Source organism: Notothenia rossii, assembly GCF_949606895.1.
Source record: "Notothenia rossii genome assembly, chromosome: 1".
Taxonomy (NCBI): Eukaryota; Metazoa; Chordata; class Actinopteri; order Perciformes; family Nototheniidae; genus Notothenia; species Notothenia rossii.
The window spans coordinates 41,458,139-41,476,641 of NC_136912.1; the positions used below are offsets into that span (position 1 = coordinate 41,458,139).

The 18,503-nt window shown below is 40.3% G+C and overlaps 1 protein-coding gene and 1 long non-coding RNA gene across 2 annotated transcripts in view; one reads left to right on the forward strand and one right to left on the reverse strand.

Moving 5' to 3' along the window:
• Positions 1-18,503, reverse strand: part of LOC307033384 (uncharacterized protein) — a 226,357-nt gene that overhangs the window by 173,398 nt on the left and 34,456 nt on the right. The gene's annotated exons all lie outside the window — the stretch shown is intronic.
• Positions 5,539-7,534, forward strand: LOC307033440. The gene is made up of 2 exons (XR_013806506.1): positions 5,539-5,634; positions 7,215-7,534. It is a non-coding gene; the product is annotated as an uncharacterized lncRNA (long non-coding RNA).

Consider the following 18,503-nt stretch of genomic DNA (forward strand, 5'->3'; position numbering starts at 1 on the left):
ATTCCCTTTAACATAACAAATATATAAGTATTGTGTGAGGATTTTCCATTGGGTTTTCGACCATGCTATCCAGTTAATGAGGTTACTACTATACGGCTAGAGGTCTAAAAATATCATATCAGCACTCTTTCTGGCCTAATTCAGGAGGCTTCTAAAAGCACAAACTACTAATACATTCTCAATTTTCTTAGATAACATTTTTTATCAACAATTATGATTAATAGATAATGAGCTTTGAAAAATTGTTGCAGGTTTTGCCGTTTGCCTATGGAACAAACCACCTCAGCTGTTGTTCACTCAGCACTTAACGTGGGTTGACTGACAGTATAATAAGTAAGGTGTGGAGAGGAAGGGAAGACTTTATTAAAATCATTACAGGAAGGCGAGGACTGACCTTGTCGGGGTTATCAGTGTGATGTGTCATTGGCTGAGACAAACATATTGAGCTGACTGGAATTAACAGACACTGCCAGAAGCTAATTATTGAAGTGAGTGCACCATCTGTTCCACAACATGGAGTTAATTAACATGCAATTAACTGCACATAAAACGAGGCTGATAAACACGCAATGGGTAAATCTATATCCATTGGTATTAAACTCAGCAATCACTAATAGATAACTACCTAAGTGAAAAAATCAGTGTGTCAATGTTGCGCTGCAACTAGTTAACCCTTCTGACCTCTTGTATTTGTGTAAATTTGCAAATGAGAAAATTATCTCTGCCATTTGCATCATGTTATAAATTGTGCATCTCTGAGTATGTGAAGGCCATTTTAAATGGAAAATCACCGGCAAAACACTGTAGGGATTTGTGTTGTTGCTATATTAATTTGTACCTGTAAAACAGAATATGTGAATGTAATAATATATGCAGCACTTGGGAATTTTGTGTAATTGTTGATGATACTTGGTGATAAATTGGGTTTAATAAAAGTATATCTAATACTGATGCCCAAGCGCAAGCAAAATATAACTTTTTTCAGTTATATGAACCGAGACAAACAATATTTCTATTCACCGAGCAGTTTGACATTTGTCTCAATGATTTTGTTCCAACAGAGGACTCTACTCAAGCTGTTCATTGACCCCCAACAACGTTAACAGTAGTCAAGTACGCTGTCATCGCAAGTATTTAAATTGGACACATCATTATTTTGTTATAAACAAGCACTTTTCTTTGAAAAGTATATGAAAGTGCATTAACATCACTTTATATAAATAAGGTGCTTTTTAACAGCAGTATTCCCTTTAAACAGTAGCAGTTGAAGTATTTATTGTAAATCTCAACTTAAACATGAATTAATGTAATCAAATCAAATATAAAACCAGGGCATTAACGTTTCAGCAACAAAAAAAAACGGTTACCCTCAGTGTCCAGTGATAAGAAAATAAACTCCACAGTAGTTACAAATAACTCTGGTTATATCAACTCCGCCATCTGGAAGAGATATCAAATGTCCATGTAAGAGTTCAGTACCTTCTCCATGTTTCTGTCCCCGCCACTTATTTTCTGTTTTGGTTCAAGTGAGCACTGCAGCAGTCTTAAGCCTGCCCCAAATACTCATTGGTTGAGAGTCATGATGATGCCTATCCCATCCAAAGCCAATACTTATCAACTCCGCCGTCTGGATGAGATATAAAATGTCCATGTAAGAGTTCAGTACCTTCTCCATGTTTCTGTCCCCGCCACTTATTTTCTGTTTTGGTTCAAGTGAGCACTGCAGCAGTCTTAAGCCTGCCCCAAATACTCACTGGTTGAGAGTCATGATGATGCCTATCCCATCCAAAGCCAATACTTATCAATATCCCAATTCCTTCTGTGACCCCTGGTTTGTCTGAATGTGTATTCAGAGCCAGTGAGCAACAGACTTTCAAAATAATAATATTGACTAAAAACATAGTCAATGCGCGACAAAAATAATTGTCACTAACTAATTAATGCAGTAACGCGTTAACTTTCCCAGCCCTAGTTATGACAAAGTTATAAGACAGAATGACAAACCCAAAGACAATTTTCGCTGGACTCTGCATAGCATTTTATTATTGTTTCATACCAACTCTTTGTCACACAATCCAGCACTGTTTTAGAAGGCCTGGGATCTTCAATTGACTCCAATGTACACCCATCCAGAGCAGGCGCTCAGATCAACTTCACTGGCTGTAAGTTAAGATGGTAATAAGGAGGGATGGATGGGACAAAATAACAGCACTTTAACCCAGGAGACCACCATTCACATCCCGTATGACAAAACTCAAAATTAATAAATTTAAAGTTATGTCCAGCAACTCCAAATACCATCCTGTTACTATAAGCCTTTGGTTTTATAGTTAACTAAAAATATTATTATTGAAAACTGAAGTTCTGTCATGTGCTTTATGCATCTGGCTACAGCTAGCAGGAGTTATGTACATAAACTGTATGTAGGTATGTTTGCACAGAAATGGTTGGTGGTTCTGCATTACCTGCATTTAGCTCACAAATAGGCCACTTTCTGTGGTGACTTTTCGTTTTCTGTAGCCTAGTAAGCCAATAGTTATAATTTGTTCCGTCAAAATTAATAAGAACCTTGTTTCAACTTTCCAGGCCTCTGTAGCTCCTGCGCTGTGCATTACTAGTGGTCAGGTGTTGCAAATAATTGCTGTTTTAAACATAATAAAGTCCTTGTGTTGTTTTTAAACAATAGTCCGTGAAAAATGAGCCTTCCCTCTCCTTACCTCATCCGGCACCAATGCCATGGGTAGTCAATGAAGCTTAAAACAGAGGAAACATTGGACTAATCGTCAACCAGAAACAGGACTTCCAACAGGTTAAACATATTAACTTTAGGGGAATTTCCATATTAGGTTTGCAGTTTGTTTCACTGCCCCCACGTGGCCAAACAAATCTATAATGCTCCTTTAAATTCTTGGATTTATTCATTTTGGGATAATTCCACATCAGAACATGAGTAATATGTGAAACATTTGAGGTTAATTCTATATGGTAGCTTAAGTCTCATGATGTCATGTTGTAACAAGTAGAGGCTTGAGGCATACTGGAATTAGAACAACTCAATAAAACAGCCTAAGAAAATGCTGTCATATTGTCTGACCACACATGTCTTGTTAGATTCCGATCATTAGTGTCTAGAACGTTGTCATAACTGATCTGGAAAATGTTGGCTTTACAAAAAAGAGAAAAATATTTCTCTTTAAAGAGAGTCTCTTACCTTCCATCACCACCATCATCACCTCTTGGCGCCAAAGTGAAATTCCTTAATCAAATAACGAAATAAGTCTTTCATCATCATCATAAACCTGCACCTTCTGCGTTCCAAAATGCTAGTGTTTGTGTGTTTACTAGTGTTTGTCAGTCTACAGTATGCACTCATTGTTCACAGTATGTACTGTATATCAATCATATCCATATGCCCAGAATACATTCCTCATAGTACTGACAATTTAAAGAGACAGTGATTCAACAAAGCTGTTACATCACAGCTTATAAAAAAACTTCTGTGTGACATTACCAGTAACATTTGCGCTTGTATTGGCTAACGCTCCAAACATTGTACACAATAGCTAAGTGGCGGGACATCTCTAAGTGGTTGACCAATCACAATAGAGTCGGCCAGCTGACCAATCAGAGCAGACTGGGCTCTGGTTTCAGACAGAGGGTGAAAAGAGGCATTATGGAGACATGTCGCAGAGCAGGGAAGGGCAAGTGGCGGCCCGGGGGCCGCATCCTCTTTTTGCGGCCCTCAGATTAATTTATAAATAACGTAATTAATAAAAAAAAACTACTTGTAGTACTGATACCATCCACTAGACTCCTAGTTACGTCTTGAGCTGCGTACATGATTTAGTTCATCAGCCAAATACCGCAAAATAATCTGTGACGCCTTTGTGTGTAGAAACACTGGCTGTTGTTATGCCTGCTGTGACGTTAACCAGTTTTGCCCTGAGCCAGTTTTTCAGGTCTCAGGGGAGTTTCGCCCCCAGGATATTATAAAAACTAAGTCTAATACTGCTAAGTACAATCAGGTTCGTTTTACACCACGGGCAGAGACAGTTTTAAGGGTCAGAATACAGTTTTATTTATAATATACAAAATATCTAAAAACACCACACACAATACATTTGAATAAAATACCCACTGTGGGGAAACGGACAGGGCTTGGCTTACCACGGCGGCAGTTAACAAAAAGGGGAGTAAGGGGTCCAAAATAAATCACCCGTGACACTGCACACCACTCTGTTGTGTATTAGTAGAAAGAAATTAATGAAACAAGGGACAGAGGATACGGGTACTCAACTCTTTACTGTTCGTCATGCTTAACTGCCACAGCATCAACTCCCGGGCTTACTCTTCTTCTCTCAACATTGTATGTATACTCTGGTTACACTGCGCCCCCTATTGGCAGGAGTATATTAGAACACAACACACTCAAAACGGATACGTGAAGAAAACCACTGCCACCACCAGGGAGTCTGCCGCCTCAGGCCCACAGCACCTGTCGTGCACAGGATAAAAGGTTTGGGCCTGTCCACAGCGAGGAGCGAAGCTCACAGAGAGCCCAAAGCTCACAGAGAGCCAAAACAGCAGCACGGGACGGGAATGATGGCCAAAGGTGGGGAGCGAGAATAGTTAGAACACCCCTGGAAAGGGGATTAGAATTACTATAAAATCTGTATGAAAGTGACGGTTTAATTTATAATATGAGGAGGGGCTCATACGTACCATCCGGTGCAGCCAGGCGCAGCCACAGAGCCGACAAGGGAGGGAATGAGACCCGCAAATCCCACGGCCAAATCCAGCTGTGACATAAAGAATTGATAAGGCAGGGGAACTACGCAGTAGATTTAAAGAGAGCAGACAACGGCACTCACCAACAGTGTGCAACGCCGCTATCACGGAGCCTCTGGCGGAGCAAATGCCTCCTCTAACGCCCCGGACGTCAGCTGCGCTAAAATGGGAAAGTGTCAGCAGTGTGCAGCTTGTGACCATGAATAAATGACAGACTGCACAGTACTTTACCTGTCCGGTAGAGAGTAGGACATGAATGCTGCCACGCCAAACAATTTGCGTTACTACGCCAAGCTGCAGCCACCACAGGAGAAGCGGAAATGGGAGGGACCCATCTTCTTCTCTTGCTTTTGGCGGATTGCAAACAACTTAAAATGTGCATACCGCCTGGGAGGGACCCAGTTTGGCACCTCAGCTTAAATAGCCGGTGCGCACAATTGGTGCGCTGGCCCGCTGCCAAGCAGGGGCACAGAGGGAGAAGACCTCCGGTCACACAAAGATAAATAATAAGGTTTTGTGAGCGAATTTCGGTGCAGTCATCTGTTAGCATTTTTCGCTCATTGCTAATTCAGAGGCTCAGCCATAGACTGTATATATAAATGGACGTAGGGTCCGTGACGTCACCCATAGGATTCTGCAGAGTTGCCGAGAAGCCCTTAGTAGGCGGAGTCGGCCACTAACGGCTCGACAGTGACGTCAGAGTTTAACTCCCGCCTAGGGCAAAGAGGCGGAGCCGAGACGGGACCTGCTGCCACCGAGCTGAAAGTTCCAGAGCTAGCTGAAGCTATCAAGCTAAGCTAACATGCTCCCCATCTGCACACTGCCGTGGCATTTTACGTTTCTAAGGTAAGCGGACATGAAACTATTCAGCAAAACTATAAATAATAATATAAGTTATTGAGTTTTTAGCATAATAATTCAGAATCTTAAAATCCCTTAACGTTTGTATTCAATTGTGCTAAATTCACCACTGGAATCAAGCAAATATTAATATGTTTGCATGAGATTAGTTATTTATATTTTGATATCACTTAATTGACCTTTCGCAAAGCCACGCCCCTAAATCCCCGTTGTCCAATCATATTCGATCACGTGCGCGGCTCCCTGTGGAAGTCCGACAAGCTTAGCGTTCAAATTCATTGCAAAAATGGTGAAGCGTTGTGTTTATGGTCTTTGGAAATCGGATAGCAGATATCCCATAAGCTTAGAGGGGGGGGTGATATTTTACCCGTTTCCTAAACCCAAAACCCGAGAGGAGAGATGCCGCCAGTGGATAAAGAAATGCGGCAGGCCCCATGCAAAGCTGAATATGGCGAATATCAACAAACACAAATACCTTTGCTCCAAGGTAAATACGTGCTAACGTAGCTAGCTAGCTAGCAAAGATTACATTCACAAATTAACTAACTAATTTAATTAACTAATTTCACTAACTAACGTTAGCTAGCTAAAGTCACACGACTACAGCTGTAAGCTGTGTGCTTCTCGGTCGTTTTGACCATGTATATCACTTGATGCATAATAATGTCTGAACAGCTGAGCTCCGTTATTAGTCTACCTGTGGTCAAATTACAAACAAGAAAGCCAACAGGCAATCATTCATTTATATTTTGCTTTAATCTTTGTAGCATTTTGTTAATGGAAAGCCTACTGCCGACTTCCCTAATCCTGCTGCACAAGTGGGCACCCCGACCCCCACAAAGGAACAACAAGGTGGATGCAGAAAGCCACCAAGGAAACGGTAGTTAACTTTAGACAAACTACAACATTTAATGCCTCTTGTGATTGTATTGTTTTATTCCAAAATAATAATAATAATTCCGTCGAATTTGACATACAGCTCATGTGGTTTTTCACTCTTGCACTGCGACCTGTATGCAAGTACCTCTATTGATGTTGTGCCTCCCTCTTTTCTAATGTTTATACTGTGGATATAACCCTCCATAGCGTATTGTAGCCCCTTTTGTCGGGACCTGGAGGATATTGCTGCGTTATTGCTCCAAAATGAGTCTGTTAAGGCGACTCCAACGTTACGGAGACCCTCCATTATGGCTTTGTTTAACGCATCTGGCTCTCAGCTTGTCGGACTAGCAACAGTAACCAAGGGTGGGCGTGGCTTTGCGAAAGGTCAATTATACGTTTAATACATTTAAGTCAAGCTAAGGTACATGTGATGGTAGCTAGTTAGTGCTCTTACCTGTGAAGCCTCCTCCAAACAGCATAATAACCAGACTTTAGACAAAAAATTCAAAAGACAACATGTATTTAAAGACCAATCTTTATTTGAATGTGCCTCTTAACCTGATTTATTAGTTATACAGTAATAGTATTGACAATCTAAAAGATGTTAGCAACTCAACAGTCAACTTTATGTTTCTTATTGTCTAAAGCATTTGTTATTTTCATTTTCCCCCTCTCATATTCAGTGTGGACGGATTGAGACAGCGTGGTGTCCAGAAAACTGCAGAGACTTCAGGGAGAAACCTCCGTGTGATGGACTTCCTGTCTGTTGGTTTGGAGAGGACTGAGGGTCTTTCCTCTGCGAGGAGGACCAGGCCTGATGGAGGAGCCCATGCTGGGCAAAGCTGATACCAACTGCACAGGCCTAGTCTGTCACTTTATTTGACTAAATGTGTTTACTTATACATTTAATAGTTTTACACCTTCTGTCCATATGTGCTTTTTATTTAAAACATGTTTGATTAACTTTTGGTTCACATTTCAATAAATTGTATTTGTATTTGCACTCCTTTCGTCCATTATTCTGACTGAAAATGTTAGATTACACATTCACATCTGACTGAAGATTGGCCCTATTTATTTGTGACGATGCAAACTCTGCGGTACAAGGCACAAGTGATGTGAAGCTCATAAAGCGAGGCAAATAGAAATAATTAGCTGATGGAGTGTAGATGTGGAAATAGGTGCATTCGATCAGCTGACTGTTTATACAATAAAAGTAGTTTCTTCGTGTACTGGTCTTAAAATCTCATAGCATCAGCTTTTAATTTTCCTCTTGGATGTTCTTCTTGACCCTCAGAGAAGGAGAAAATGTTGTGTCTTTCAGGCATGTCCTTACCTAACAAAAATTACAGGAAACATAAAACATATTATTGCAGAAAAAGTGTGTTATTTATGAAAGTGGTTTGTTTGTGTGTTTAGGGGCTGTAGATATAATTATTTTGTAATTGTAATGTTTTTATTTTTATTTCAACAGTTAGCTACAAAGACAATCAGATTATGAATGAACAGTATGAAGTTCATCAACATTGAAATATATGTTATTATCAAAGTAATATTTACCTGTTATCAAAACGTAGTGCAACTGTAGAAGCTTGCTCTGTTGTCTCACTGAAAGAATAACTTTTACCACTTTTTTTGAACAATATTCAGAGATAAATAGTAGCAGTTCTCACTATGCGTTAAATATCTTTGCCTTTAATACATTAAATGACAAAGCTGACAAAATCATATTGCTTGTTAACATCTAAATGTAACTTTTTGCACAGAAAAAACCCTCAACTTCACTGATATGTAGGTGATCTAGTATTGTTTAATGGAATGTATATCAGTGTATTAAAGTCAATACTTCATTCATTTAAACAAATATCTTTCTTGGTGCTTTGTAAAGTATGAAAAAAAGAGTCTTTGTACCACAGCTGAATTTCACTGCTCTAAGGAGTCCAGCTCTGTCTCTCACTCTCTGGTCCAGCCTGTCTGCATCACCTGGACACCTTAAACAAACAGATATATGTAAAGTACCATGTGTACAAACAATATAACTGATTCTCTTCTGTTGAACATGTTGGATTGTGTATTTTCAGTCGCGTGGCGTGGGGAAAAAATTAGGGGAAGCCAATAATACGTCCTATCTTTTGGGGTGTGGTGGTCAATGTAATAACGTAACCAGATGAGTGATTACAGCGCCCGGTATCATTTTACACACATTTGTATCATACAGATGCAGGACTTACACACGCCTGTTATCTGACCGACAGGTCCGCACGCGCTCTCCAGCCGAAACTCTAATAAGCATTCATTCACAAACTAAATCAGGAGACCTTTAACGTTTTACGTCCGGTTCGCTGCTTTGTTCCTCGCTGTACACAGCTCCATTTTGAGCATTGGCCTGTCATCAGATTGTATTTGTTGTTGCTGCTGCAGCGGAAATTTAGTCCAATTATTTTTGATTAAATACTCCAAATCTCCACCCTCCATAATTGCACTTGCTTCAGTTGCTTGCTACTTTCTAACGGCGGTGAGAGTGGTGCAGTGACGCTATCTATCTTCTATCGATTAGATTTATGATTCGAAAATTATAAAAGTAGGGTAGACATGTGGATATTACCCGACTGAACAAAACGTGCATTTACCTAACAGATTCGTTTTCCACTGACCTTTTTTCGAGCTATTTTCCAAAATCCTATGGAGAAATCCCATTGCTATTTTGTCGAGGGAAACCGAGCGCAGCTTACTTCCGCTTTTTGGGACGTGTCACTGCACCACTAAGTTTATGCGATTTGATTGGATGTGAGGCAAGGGAAGCCAGCCGCCTCTGGCTTCCCTTGGCATGGCCCTGACCAATCACAGGTTGGCAGGGGCATGACGTGAGCCTCATCTGATTGGTCAATCCCTCCATTTTTTTTCACCAAGGGAAGCACATTTCGGCTGGCCTCCTCTCGCAACAGAGAGTGCAATCTACTATTTCACCATAACTTCTAGAGGGGCGCTGTTTCACTCTTTGTAAAATACTCCATGAGAATGGGGGAGAGACGGGCCGGCAGCAACACACAACAAAGAATTTCCGAAACTAAACGAAGTGTTTTTATTTATTAAAATTATAACTACAATCCAAAAAAAACAGGGGAAGCCAGGCTTCCCTTGGCCTCCAGGAGAAAACGCCACTGTGTATTTTCCGAGTCAGGGTCCTTTTTATCTTACTGTAACTTTGGAAGTTGTGTTACCAATGCTTACTGTTTATTTGATACCCATTTGGTAATGCAATTAATAAAAACAACAAGGTTTGGGTTTGACTGACGTTAACGTGTAAGCTCAATAATGAACTCCAGCTGAACCAACCATATTGTAATATCTAAGTAATCATCTTGAAATATGACATTAATAATTGTAATATACACACATCTTATTGTGAGGTTGATTTCACATACACTACTACTTCGACATTAGCTTGTCTACATACTTGAGCATAGCCAATTTAAATTAACCTTAGCGATGCATAAAGTTCCTACCTACATAATAAAATATCTTTCTAAGTTACAAGGATGACCTTATTTTATCAACCTCAAACAGAAGCTGTTTGTTCTCCCACTTTATGCTTAACACTTCTCTATTTTGTTTTAACCTTTATACACTGAACAAAAATATAAATGAAACACTTTTGTTTTTGCTCTCATCTTTCATGAGATGAACTCAAAAATCTAAAACATTTTCTATATACACAAAATAACCATTTCTCTCAAATATTGTTCACAAATCTGAAAAAATCTGTGATAGTGAGCACTTCTCCTTTGCCGAGCTAATCCATCCCACCTCACAGGTGGGCATATCAAGATGCTGATTAGACAGCATGATTATTGCACAGGTGTGCCTTAGGCTGGCCACAATAAAAGGCCACTCTGAAACGTGCAGTTTTGCTTTATTGGGGGGGTCTGGGGGGGTCCGAAAACCCTAGGGTTAAACCCTAACCCTTACCCTAACCCTTACATGTCACCCATTGAGCATGTTTGGGATGCTCTGGATCGGCGTATACGACAGCGTGTTCCAGTTCCAATATCCAGCAACTTCGCACAGCCATTGAAGAGGAGTGGACCAACATTCCACAGGCCACAATCAACAACCTGATCAACTCTATGCGAAGAAGATGGGTGACATGTTAGGGTTAGGGTTAGGGTTTAACCCTAGGGTTTTCGGACCCCCCAAGACTCCCCCAATAAAGCAAAACTGCACATTTCAGAGTGGCCTTTTATTGTGAGCAGCTTAAGGCACACCTGTGCAATAATCATGCTGTCTAATCAGCATCTTGATATGCCACACCTGTGAGGTGGGATGGATTATCTCGGCAAAGGAGAAGTGCTCACTATCACAGATTTTTTCAGATTTGTGAACAATATTTGAGAGAAATGGTTATTTTGTGTATATAGAAAATGTTTTAGATTTTTGAGTTCATCTCATGAAAAGTGGGAGCAAAAACAAAAGTGTTGCATTTATATTTTTGTTCAGTGTATACAGTCTATGATTTTAACTTGGAGGCTACGATTAGCATCGTTAGAACCGATGTAGCTACCACTCGCAACCCAAGCCCATTCAATACGTAGATTAAAATCATTAACACATAAATAAAGCACTCGAATTTCACTTACCGCAAAACCGCATTCATGCACCGTCTGTTTTAGCCGCAGAGCGAGTCACAATAGCCCGATATATAAGCATGAAGAAAAGACAACCTCGGCCGGCTTCAAGTTGTGTTTCCTGGATGAACTGAGCAGGCAGAGTTCCTGTAGCTAGCTTCACGGAGCAGCTAGCAGAGAGACAAGAAGCTAGCAGCAGCAGTTACTTGATAGAGCCGTCACTCAATGTGACCACGCCCTAATTTATGCAAAAACTTGTAGACCTAATATAAATAAAAGGGTCGTGTTAGAAAACAATTCACTCACAGATCGATAGTCATGAAGGTGGAATCTAACTATATCGATAATAAAATGTATGGAGCCAGGGGTAGAAACATGTTTTTTTCTGCTGTAAAATTGGGCATTTTAACATGTGGTCTACGAAAATTGCTCCTTTCTGCAGCCATCGCCTATCGGCCAATATATGAACTGCAGTGTATGCCACTTCCGTATTGGCGTCCTGGCTCTTCCCCAGAGTTTGCTGCTTGGGCTCAGCGTTAGCATTGTGGGTTTTATTTTGAAAAAAAAAAGATCAGTTAGATGAGTTTCTTCCCGTTACATGGATATAAAACATTAATAGTTTATTAAATGAACATGCCTTCAGACACTGTTTCCCGCAAGATGTTGCGGCAGTGCCCCGGTACCGGGGTCTCTCGGGCTTAACAGGTTTTAATGGTTAATCTTAATGCACACACATTTTCCGTGCTTTCCAATAGTTTAAAAATAGTTTTATTCCACTATTAAATAACCTGTTCAATACAAACATGCCACTTGTAAAAATTAAATAACATTTCTGTGAACTGATATTTGTTTAGTGAGCTTATTAGAGGATTTTCCCTGAAAGATTGTAAAATGTCAATGAAGATGTCAGACTTAGTACATTTGTTAATAATTACATACAATACATGGAATTTGTGTGTGTGTGATCCAAGTGAATCTGCAGCCCCCTGGTGGCCAATACATCAATTATGTGGCCCCCACCACCATCCAAGTTGCCCATCCCTGCAGTAGAGGGATAATATACTAACATGAACCTGAAAAAGAGCACAATATGTCCTCTTTACATTTTGACTCTAACACCAGCTCTCCCATTGTTCTCGGTTTCTCCAGGTTGTCAGAGAAACACAGGATTGTGGGGGATTTCTATCGAACAGACAATGTGGGCCCGACCGTGTGACTGTGCTGCTCCCTTTCAACTGCCCTCATGATATTTCGTGGGAATTGCCAAGCTAACTTTACTTTGCAGAGTCATCAAAGGCCATGTTTAAAAAAGAAAATCAGATTAGATGTAAAAGGCCTTGAGAGCATGTCTGTGATCTGTGAGCATGATTCACATGTGTAGGTTTCCACTAAAAGGCCATGACTGCTTATTATAGCTGGAACAAAAAGCACCAGATATTCTAAACTGACACTTTAACTGCGCCTTTAACATAAATACTGGTTTCCATGTTTGGAAGTAAAGCTGTGTGTTGGAAAAAGTGACAGCTGATATGTTTCCATGTGAAGCTACAGATTATGAGTAGATCATAAAGCTGATTTCCTTCCATAGTTATTGACATTTAATTAGATTTAAATGTTCAGATAATATCGTATCTGCATAACACACGGCATTATCTTCCTGTTTAGATAAGCCTATAAAGAAATACAATTACACTTCGGGTTGAAATGGTTACATTTCCAATACGGTTATTCCCATAAGGCTTCATTATGGACAGCCTAGAGGGAATTTACATTTCAATGGAGAAGTATCATGATGTGGTATACATGCATTCACATAAATTATATATTATCTCAATAGATAAGAAACAACCTCTGAATTATATAATTGCTTAAAAAAACATGAAACCCATATCTCAGCAGACCGAACTACAGGATAATCAACACTATTTTTTTGCAATAAAGTGATAAGCTATCAGATAATATAATATCAAGTCCAGGAATAAAATCATTGGAAAAACATTCTCCCTGTATTTGAAAAATGCATTATAACCACCATTATTATACAGTAATGTGACAATATGTTAATCTAAGTGGAATTGTCGAATTGTTGTAAATAAAACTACTATAACAATATGTTACAATATTTCTTCGGTTGTTCTTGCGCATATGTAATATTTCTAACACTTTACTTAAAGCAAACAAAGACCAATTATGAATTATTATGATATTTTACTTTAAACGTAATCATAATAAAATGTACAATGTAATATGATTATAAATTCAAAGCATTAAACATATTTTAATGATTTATTATATAATATAATATTTAATGTATTTACATTTTGCCTTTGATGCTTATTATCCAGTGCTATGAGCAGATTTGAACAGAATTTATTTATTAATTTAAGCAATATAGACATAAACTTAATAAAAACTATTACCAAATTTGTTTTCAACGATGCAGTGAGGAATAACCCTAACCCTAGTCCACATCAAAGATTAAATAAATACACATAGCATAATAAATGTGTAGTTTTTCAGGAATTAACATCCAAATATAGACATTTAAAGATGAATGAAGACTAAACCAGATATTTGAAAGCCTTGCTGAGTTTACGAACATGTGTGTGTGTGTGTGTGTGTGTGTGTGTGTGTGTGTGTGTGTGTGTGTGTGTGTGTGTGTGTGCGTGCGTGCGTGCGTGTGTGTGTGTGTGTGTGTGTGTGTGTGTGTGTGTGTGTGTGTGTGTGTGTGTGTAGGTGCACTGGTTCTTCCTCAGGCCCCGGCCCTTTTGTTAAGTAGAGGGGACGGTAATTAGGACGGACTTCGACTGGGGCCAATGGTCTAATTTAGTGGTGCTGTTAACAGCCTCACTAAAGATCAAATGCAGTGCAAACAGATCAAAGCCAGCAGAGGAGGTTGGTGAAGGGAAGCTGCAGCCTAAATTAATCAGAGCTTTATTCTCCACATTCAGGTGGCTGAGAGGAGACAGGTATGTTAACAGCATGAAGGCAACACCTGGTCAATGTCCAGGGGTGCTCTGTCAATTAAGCCCTAACTGAGGAGTGTGTCTAAGTGTAGCCGGTGTGCTTGCTAGCACACCTGCCTGTTCCCTTGACTGTGGACACCTGCAACAACCCTTCACCTTCCTGGTATGCTTTAAAGGAGAATTAGCTTTTTTACAACTTGGGTATTAAGTTTATTCCGGTTTTAGTTACGCTAAACCTTGTGGCTGGTTTATATAGTCCCAAAATGTAATTTACTCGGTGCCTATTGCCAATTCACTATATTATAGATTATTTTCTGGCAGAATGTTCATTTTTTTAGATCATCATAGAAATATATATAAAATAACTTTTAAATACAAGTTTCTTCATGGTGGACTTTCAGTACATAGTTCAAATAAGTAGAGAACACAAGTTCAGTTCAAGAATTAGTTTCAGGACAGAAAAGTCTACACACCGATTTATCAACAAGTGCTTATTGTATTATAACAAGACAACACCAGCATATCTGCAGACTGCTGGCCATCTAGCATTAGAGCATTAGCTACTTGGAGGGTAACTGGTCCTTTAACTCCCTCATCTTATTAAATGAGAAAATGCATTGTCAACAAGACAAAACCAGATTGAAAGTCAGTGTTCAGAGTCTTTTTTCAGTCCTTTTCCCAAATGTGACCTTCTTACAAAAAAGACGGGTGGGCAAGAAACACATATGGTCCAATAATCAGAAAGTTCTTGTAAATAGGAAAACGGTTTTGCCAGATAGGCTAACCCTTTATTTGGAGGCCAAATTAAAAGTGATTTGACCCAAAACATTGATAATTGACTTTGGTCACTTAACGCTCATACAGCTTAACCAAAAATGTAATTATAGCACAATAAGCTAAATTGAAATTACTAACCCTAACCCTGAGGCTCCAGCTCTTGTATCAGAGTTAATAAACAGCTTCCACCCTCAAACGAGGGTCTGTTCTTTAACATTTCCCACTGATGTCACTCTTGATCAGTTCCCAGATGATGTCAGTGTTTATTCTGTGTTTACTCGGCTCCTGCCTGAGAGATATCACACCAGGCTACCACGTGGGCTTGGGCCTGATGAGAGGATTCCGCAGTCACCGAGCCAGAGACTTATTTAAGGCTAATCTTTTTGGCCGTGGAAAACAATGACGACATCATCTGTAATTTGGCCCCTTGTGTGAAGAATGGCAAGGGGGTCTGGCTTTCATCTCCGAATTCCGTTCCCAAAACCTTTCACCGCAAATCTCTGACTCCGTCTCTTCAAAAATTCCTAGATATTCTCTCTTGGGATGACTGAAATTCCGTTATTGCCACAAGAATTCCAGTCGTGCGCCCCCTCGCCGTGTTGAAAACAAACCTCTGTTTTCTTGAACGCTCCCATGTCGCAGAAAGATGACAAACAACCTATGTGAAGTGGCTAATGGCTGCCATGCAGTATGGAGGCCTATAAAGATTAAGCCCAGTGCTAAGTGGAATCAGAGGGCTGTTGGGAGGTAATTACATGCCAGCCTTACGAACACCATGTTTCTCTGGGATGCAGCCAAACTTGCTTTAGCATCCCTCTTTGAACTGACTCAACCCCTGGCTGTAACCTGAGGGGGGGATATACAGTATGTGATACCCGCTAATGTGGAACTCTTTATTTAATATCTAAAGATTATCCCATGTATTATGAGGAGTTTTGTGCTTTTCCTTTCATACCAGATGCCAGAATTACCAATAAGTATGACTTCTTGACCATGCATGGAGATAATGAGATCCATAGGAGTTCTGCTACAAATACCACCCACAACCCCCTGATCTGATTTTCTCCTTTCATATCTATCACCTCCCTGCTGCTCTCTTCGTGGGCGGGAGCTCCCTCGAACGCCGATCTGACATCAACCTCCTTCTGTCACTAACCTCTACTGTTGCATGATGGATTATAAAGCCGGTGCGGCTGCAGTCGAACTGTTTTGCGTAACTTACATCCTCTGCAGTCAGCTGGGTGTAGTGATAGATGAATGGGAGGAGACTGCTGACAGAAGGTGTAGGTGCCACCTCTAGTCTTTCTGTATGAATACTAATTAGAATGGAAGGATTTAGCAGTAAAAGGATAGTAGGGATGTTTCTACAGTAAGTGAGGTCGACAGTCTGGGTGTCTTTTTCAAAATGGCAGTCAGCACACCCTCAATTTGAATGAACAGACACTTAAAGATTACATATTATACCAGCACTTAGAGAGGACATACTGTATTTTTCTCATTTTCAGGTTCATATTTGTATTTTACTATGACATGTTTAGATGCTTTCATGTTCAAAAAGTCAATGTTTCACTCTGTTGTGATTTGTCACCACTTAGAGATGTGCCAACCCTTAGCCTATCACGTACAAGGTGTTGGAGCGCAAGACAACAGAAGCCGAGTGTTACATAATGATGTCACTATGTTACGGAAGTAAACAAAGTAGTCCAATAGGTGTTTCAGGCAGGGGGTGTGTGTGTGGGAGAGAAACTCCTTCTGGAGGGAACGCAGGGATTTTAGCCTTACAGACCATTTATTTTTAAACTATGTAATGCTATGGATCTGAGGCAACTGCAAACCTTTTAACCAACCTTTAAAAAGTAAAATCAATTTAATTGCACAATATATATATTTTTGACCTCGCAGTACACAGGAGTTTGCTGGTCTACCATTGCCTTATTGAGTTTGTTTGTGTTGATGTGTGACTTTGGTGTTTTAAAAGGGTTACAATGGATTCACAAAAGACACACAATAGCACCAAAACAAGCCGTTTTAGTCAGCGGCAGACGGGCAACACCATGTTATGCAAGGTGAAATAAAAAAAAATGTTTTCAATGGGGTCTGGTTTCAACCAATATGATCAATGAACTCCCGTTCCCTGTCATAGGTTGCTCCCTGTTTGACGGAAGTGGTAAGAATATTCTAAATAGAGCGTGCATTTACACGGATATTGATTTCTTTAAGGTTGCTATACACCCCCTTCCACATCCGTGCTAAGCTTTTGTGCCGGTATGCCAATCTACATCTCCAAACAGGTGTGCCGACAGTCAGCTACAGCAGGTAATACTCTATGGAGAAGTACTTCATACTGTACGACCCTACTTTAAAAGATCCAAACTATTCTAATGAAACCCAGGGAATAGGCTCAGGTGTGCACTACCTGCAGACACTTTAACTACGGCGCTCTGATAGCACAGTAAGATGTTCTCTAATCACTCCATGCATGTGCACATGCTCAGTCTTAATATAGCGCTGCACTCCAGTCCGAGGACAAACAGATTGGGCTGAATAAATTACACCATTCATTAACAGCTGCCCAGTCTGGGAAGCCGATAAATGAAGAGATAAGGCAAGTGGCGTACGTAGAAGCAGAGCAAATGAACAACTATTAAGAATTCACAAGCTGAATCAGATCGGCCGTTGGTTGGCCGGCTCGTAGCTGTAGCGCCGAGGCTCCTGCAGTCGGCAGCACACGGTTCAGAGCAGGAGTGGAAGGGTTGTGAGGGGCAGGATAATCACAGCTCCATAGCCCTGTGAACGACTTCAAAGTTGAGTGAGCAGCATGCAGGGTGCATATCAAGTGAACGTTGCAGAATGAGAGCTGCATGGGGGTGTTGTAGCGACTTAGAGCTCACGGATTGGAGAAAGGTTTGGGTTGTTTCTGTTTTCTCGAGCTTTAATAAGCGATTGGCCTGTTGTAGAGGAAGTGTTTGCCATGCATAAATAGTGGCAGTTCTTGTTAAACTAGCTCGTACTGAAGGAAGCGTGATGCTCTGCAGTGTGGGACTGCATTTTGTTCTTTTTAAGGTTTCTATTTCTTCATGCAAATGAGAGAAGCCACATTTATTTGTCCTCCAGTTTCATGTTACTATGGCAACAATAAAAAAACTACAAAGTGCTTAAAGCGCAGCACTTTTATCCCTGCATCCCTCTGATCATCACAGGATATTAGCATACCGGGAAACAGGAGCAGAGGAAAGCAATTGTGCTTTTGGAAGGCCGCGCTGGCTGCCTGAACAAAAAAAAAAAAAAATCTTAGTGGGTACATGGTGAATGAGTGGGAAAAAAGAAGAAATAATCATGAGGAGAATATACACCAGCAGTTTTTGTCAGAAGTAGGTAGCATCTCATCTGCTGTGTTTCAGTGCCATCCTGTCGACATACATAAACATGTGAATACATAAACTAGTCACAAATCATGTATCCACCTCTCACTCTTTCATAAAAACTTAAAAAAACAAACACAGGTGCACATCCTTTCTCCATTTCATCATCAGCTGCAGGAGGGCGCAGCAGCGTGTTTCCTACCGGCGATGTAAATGAGTGAGTGCGTGCCTGCGTGTGATGT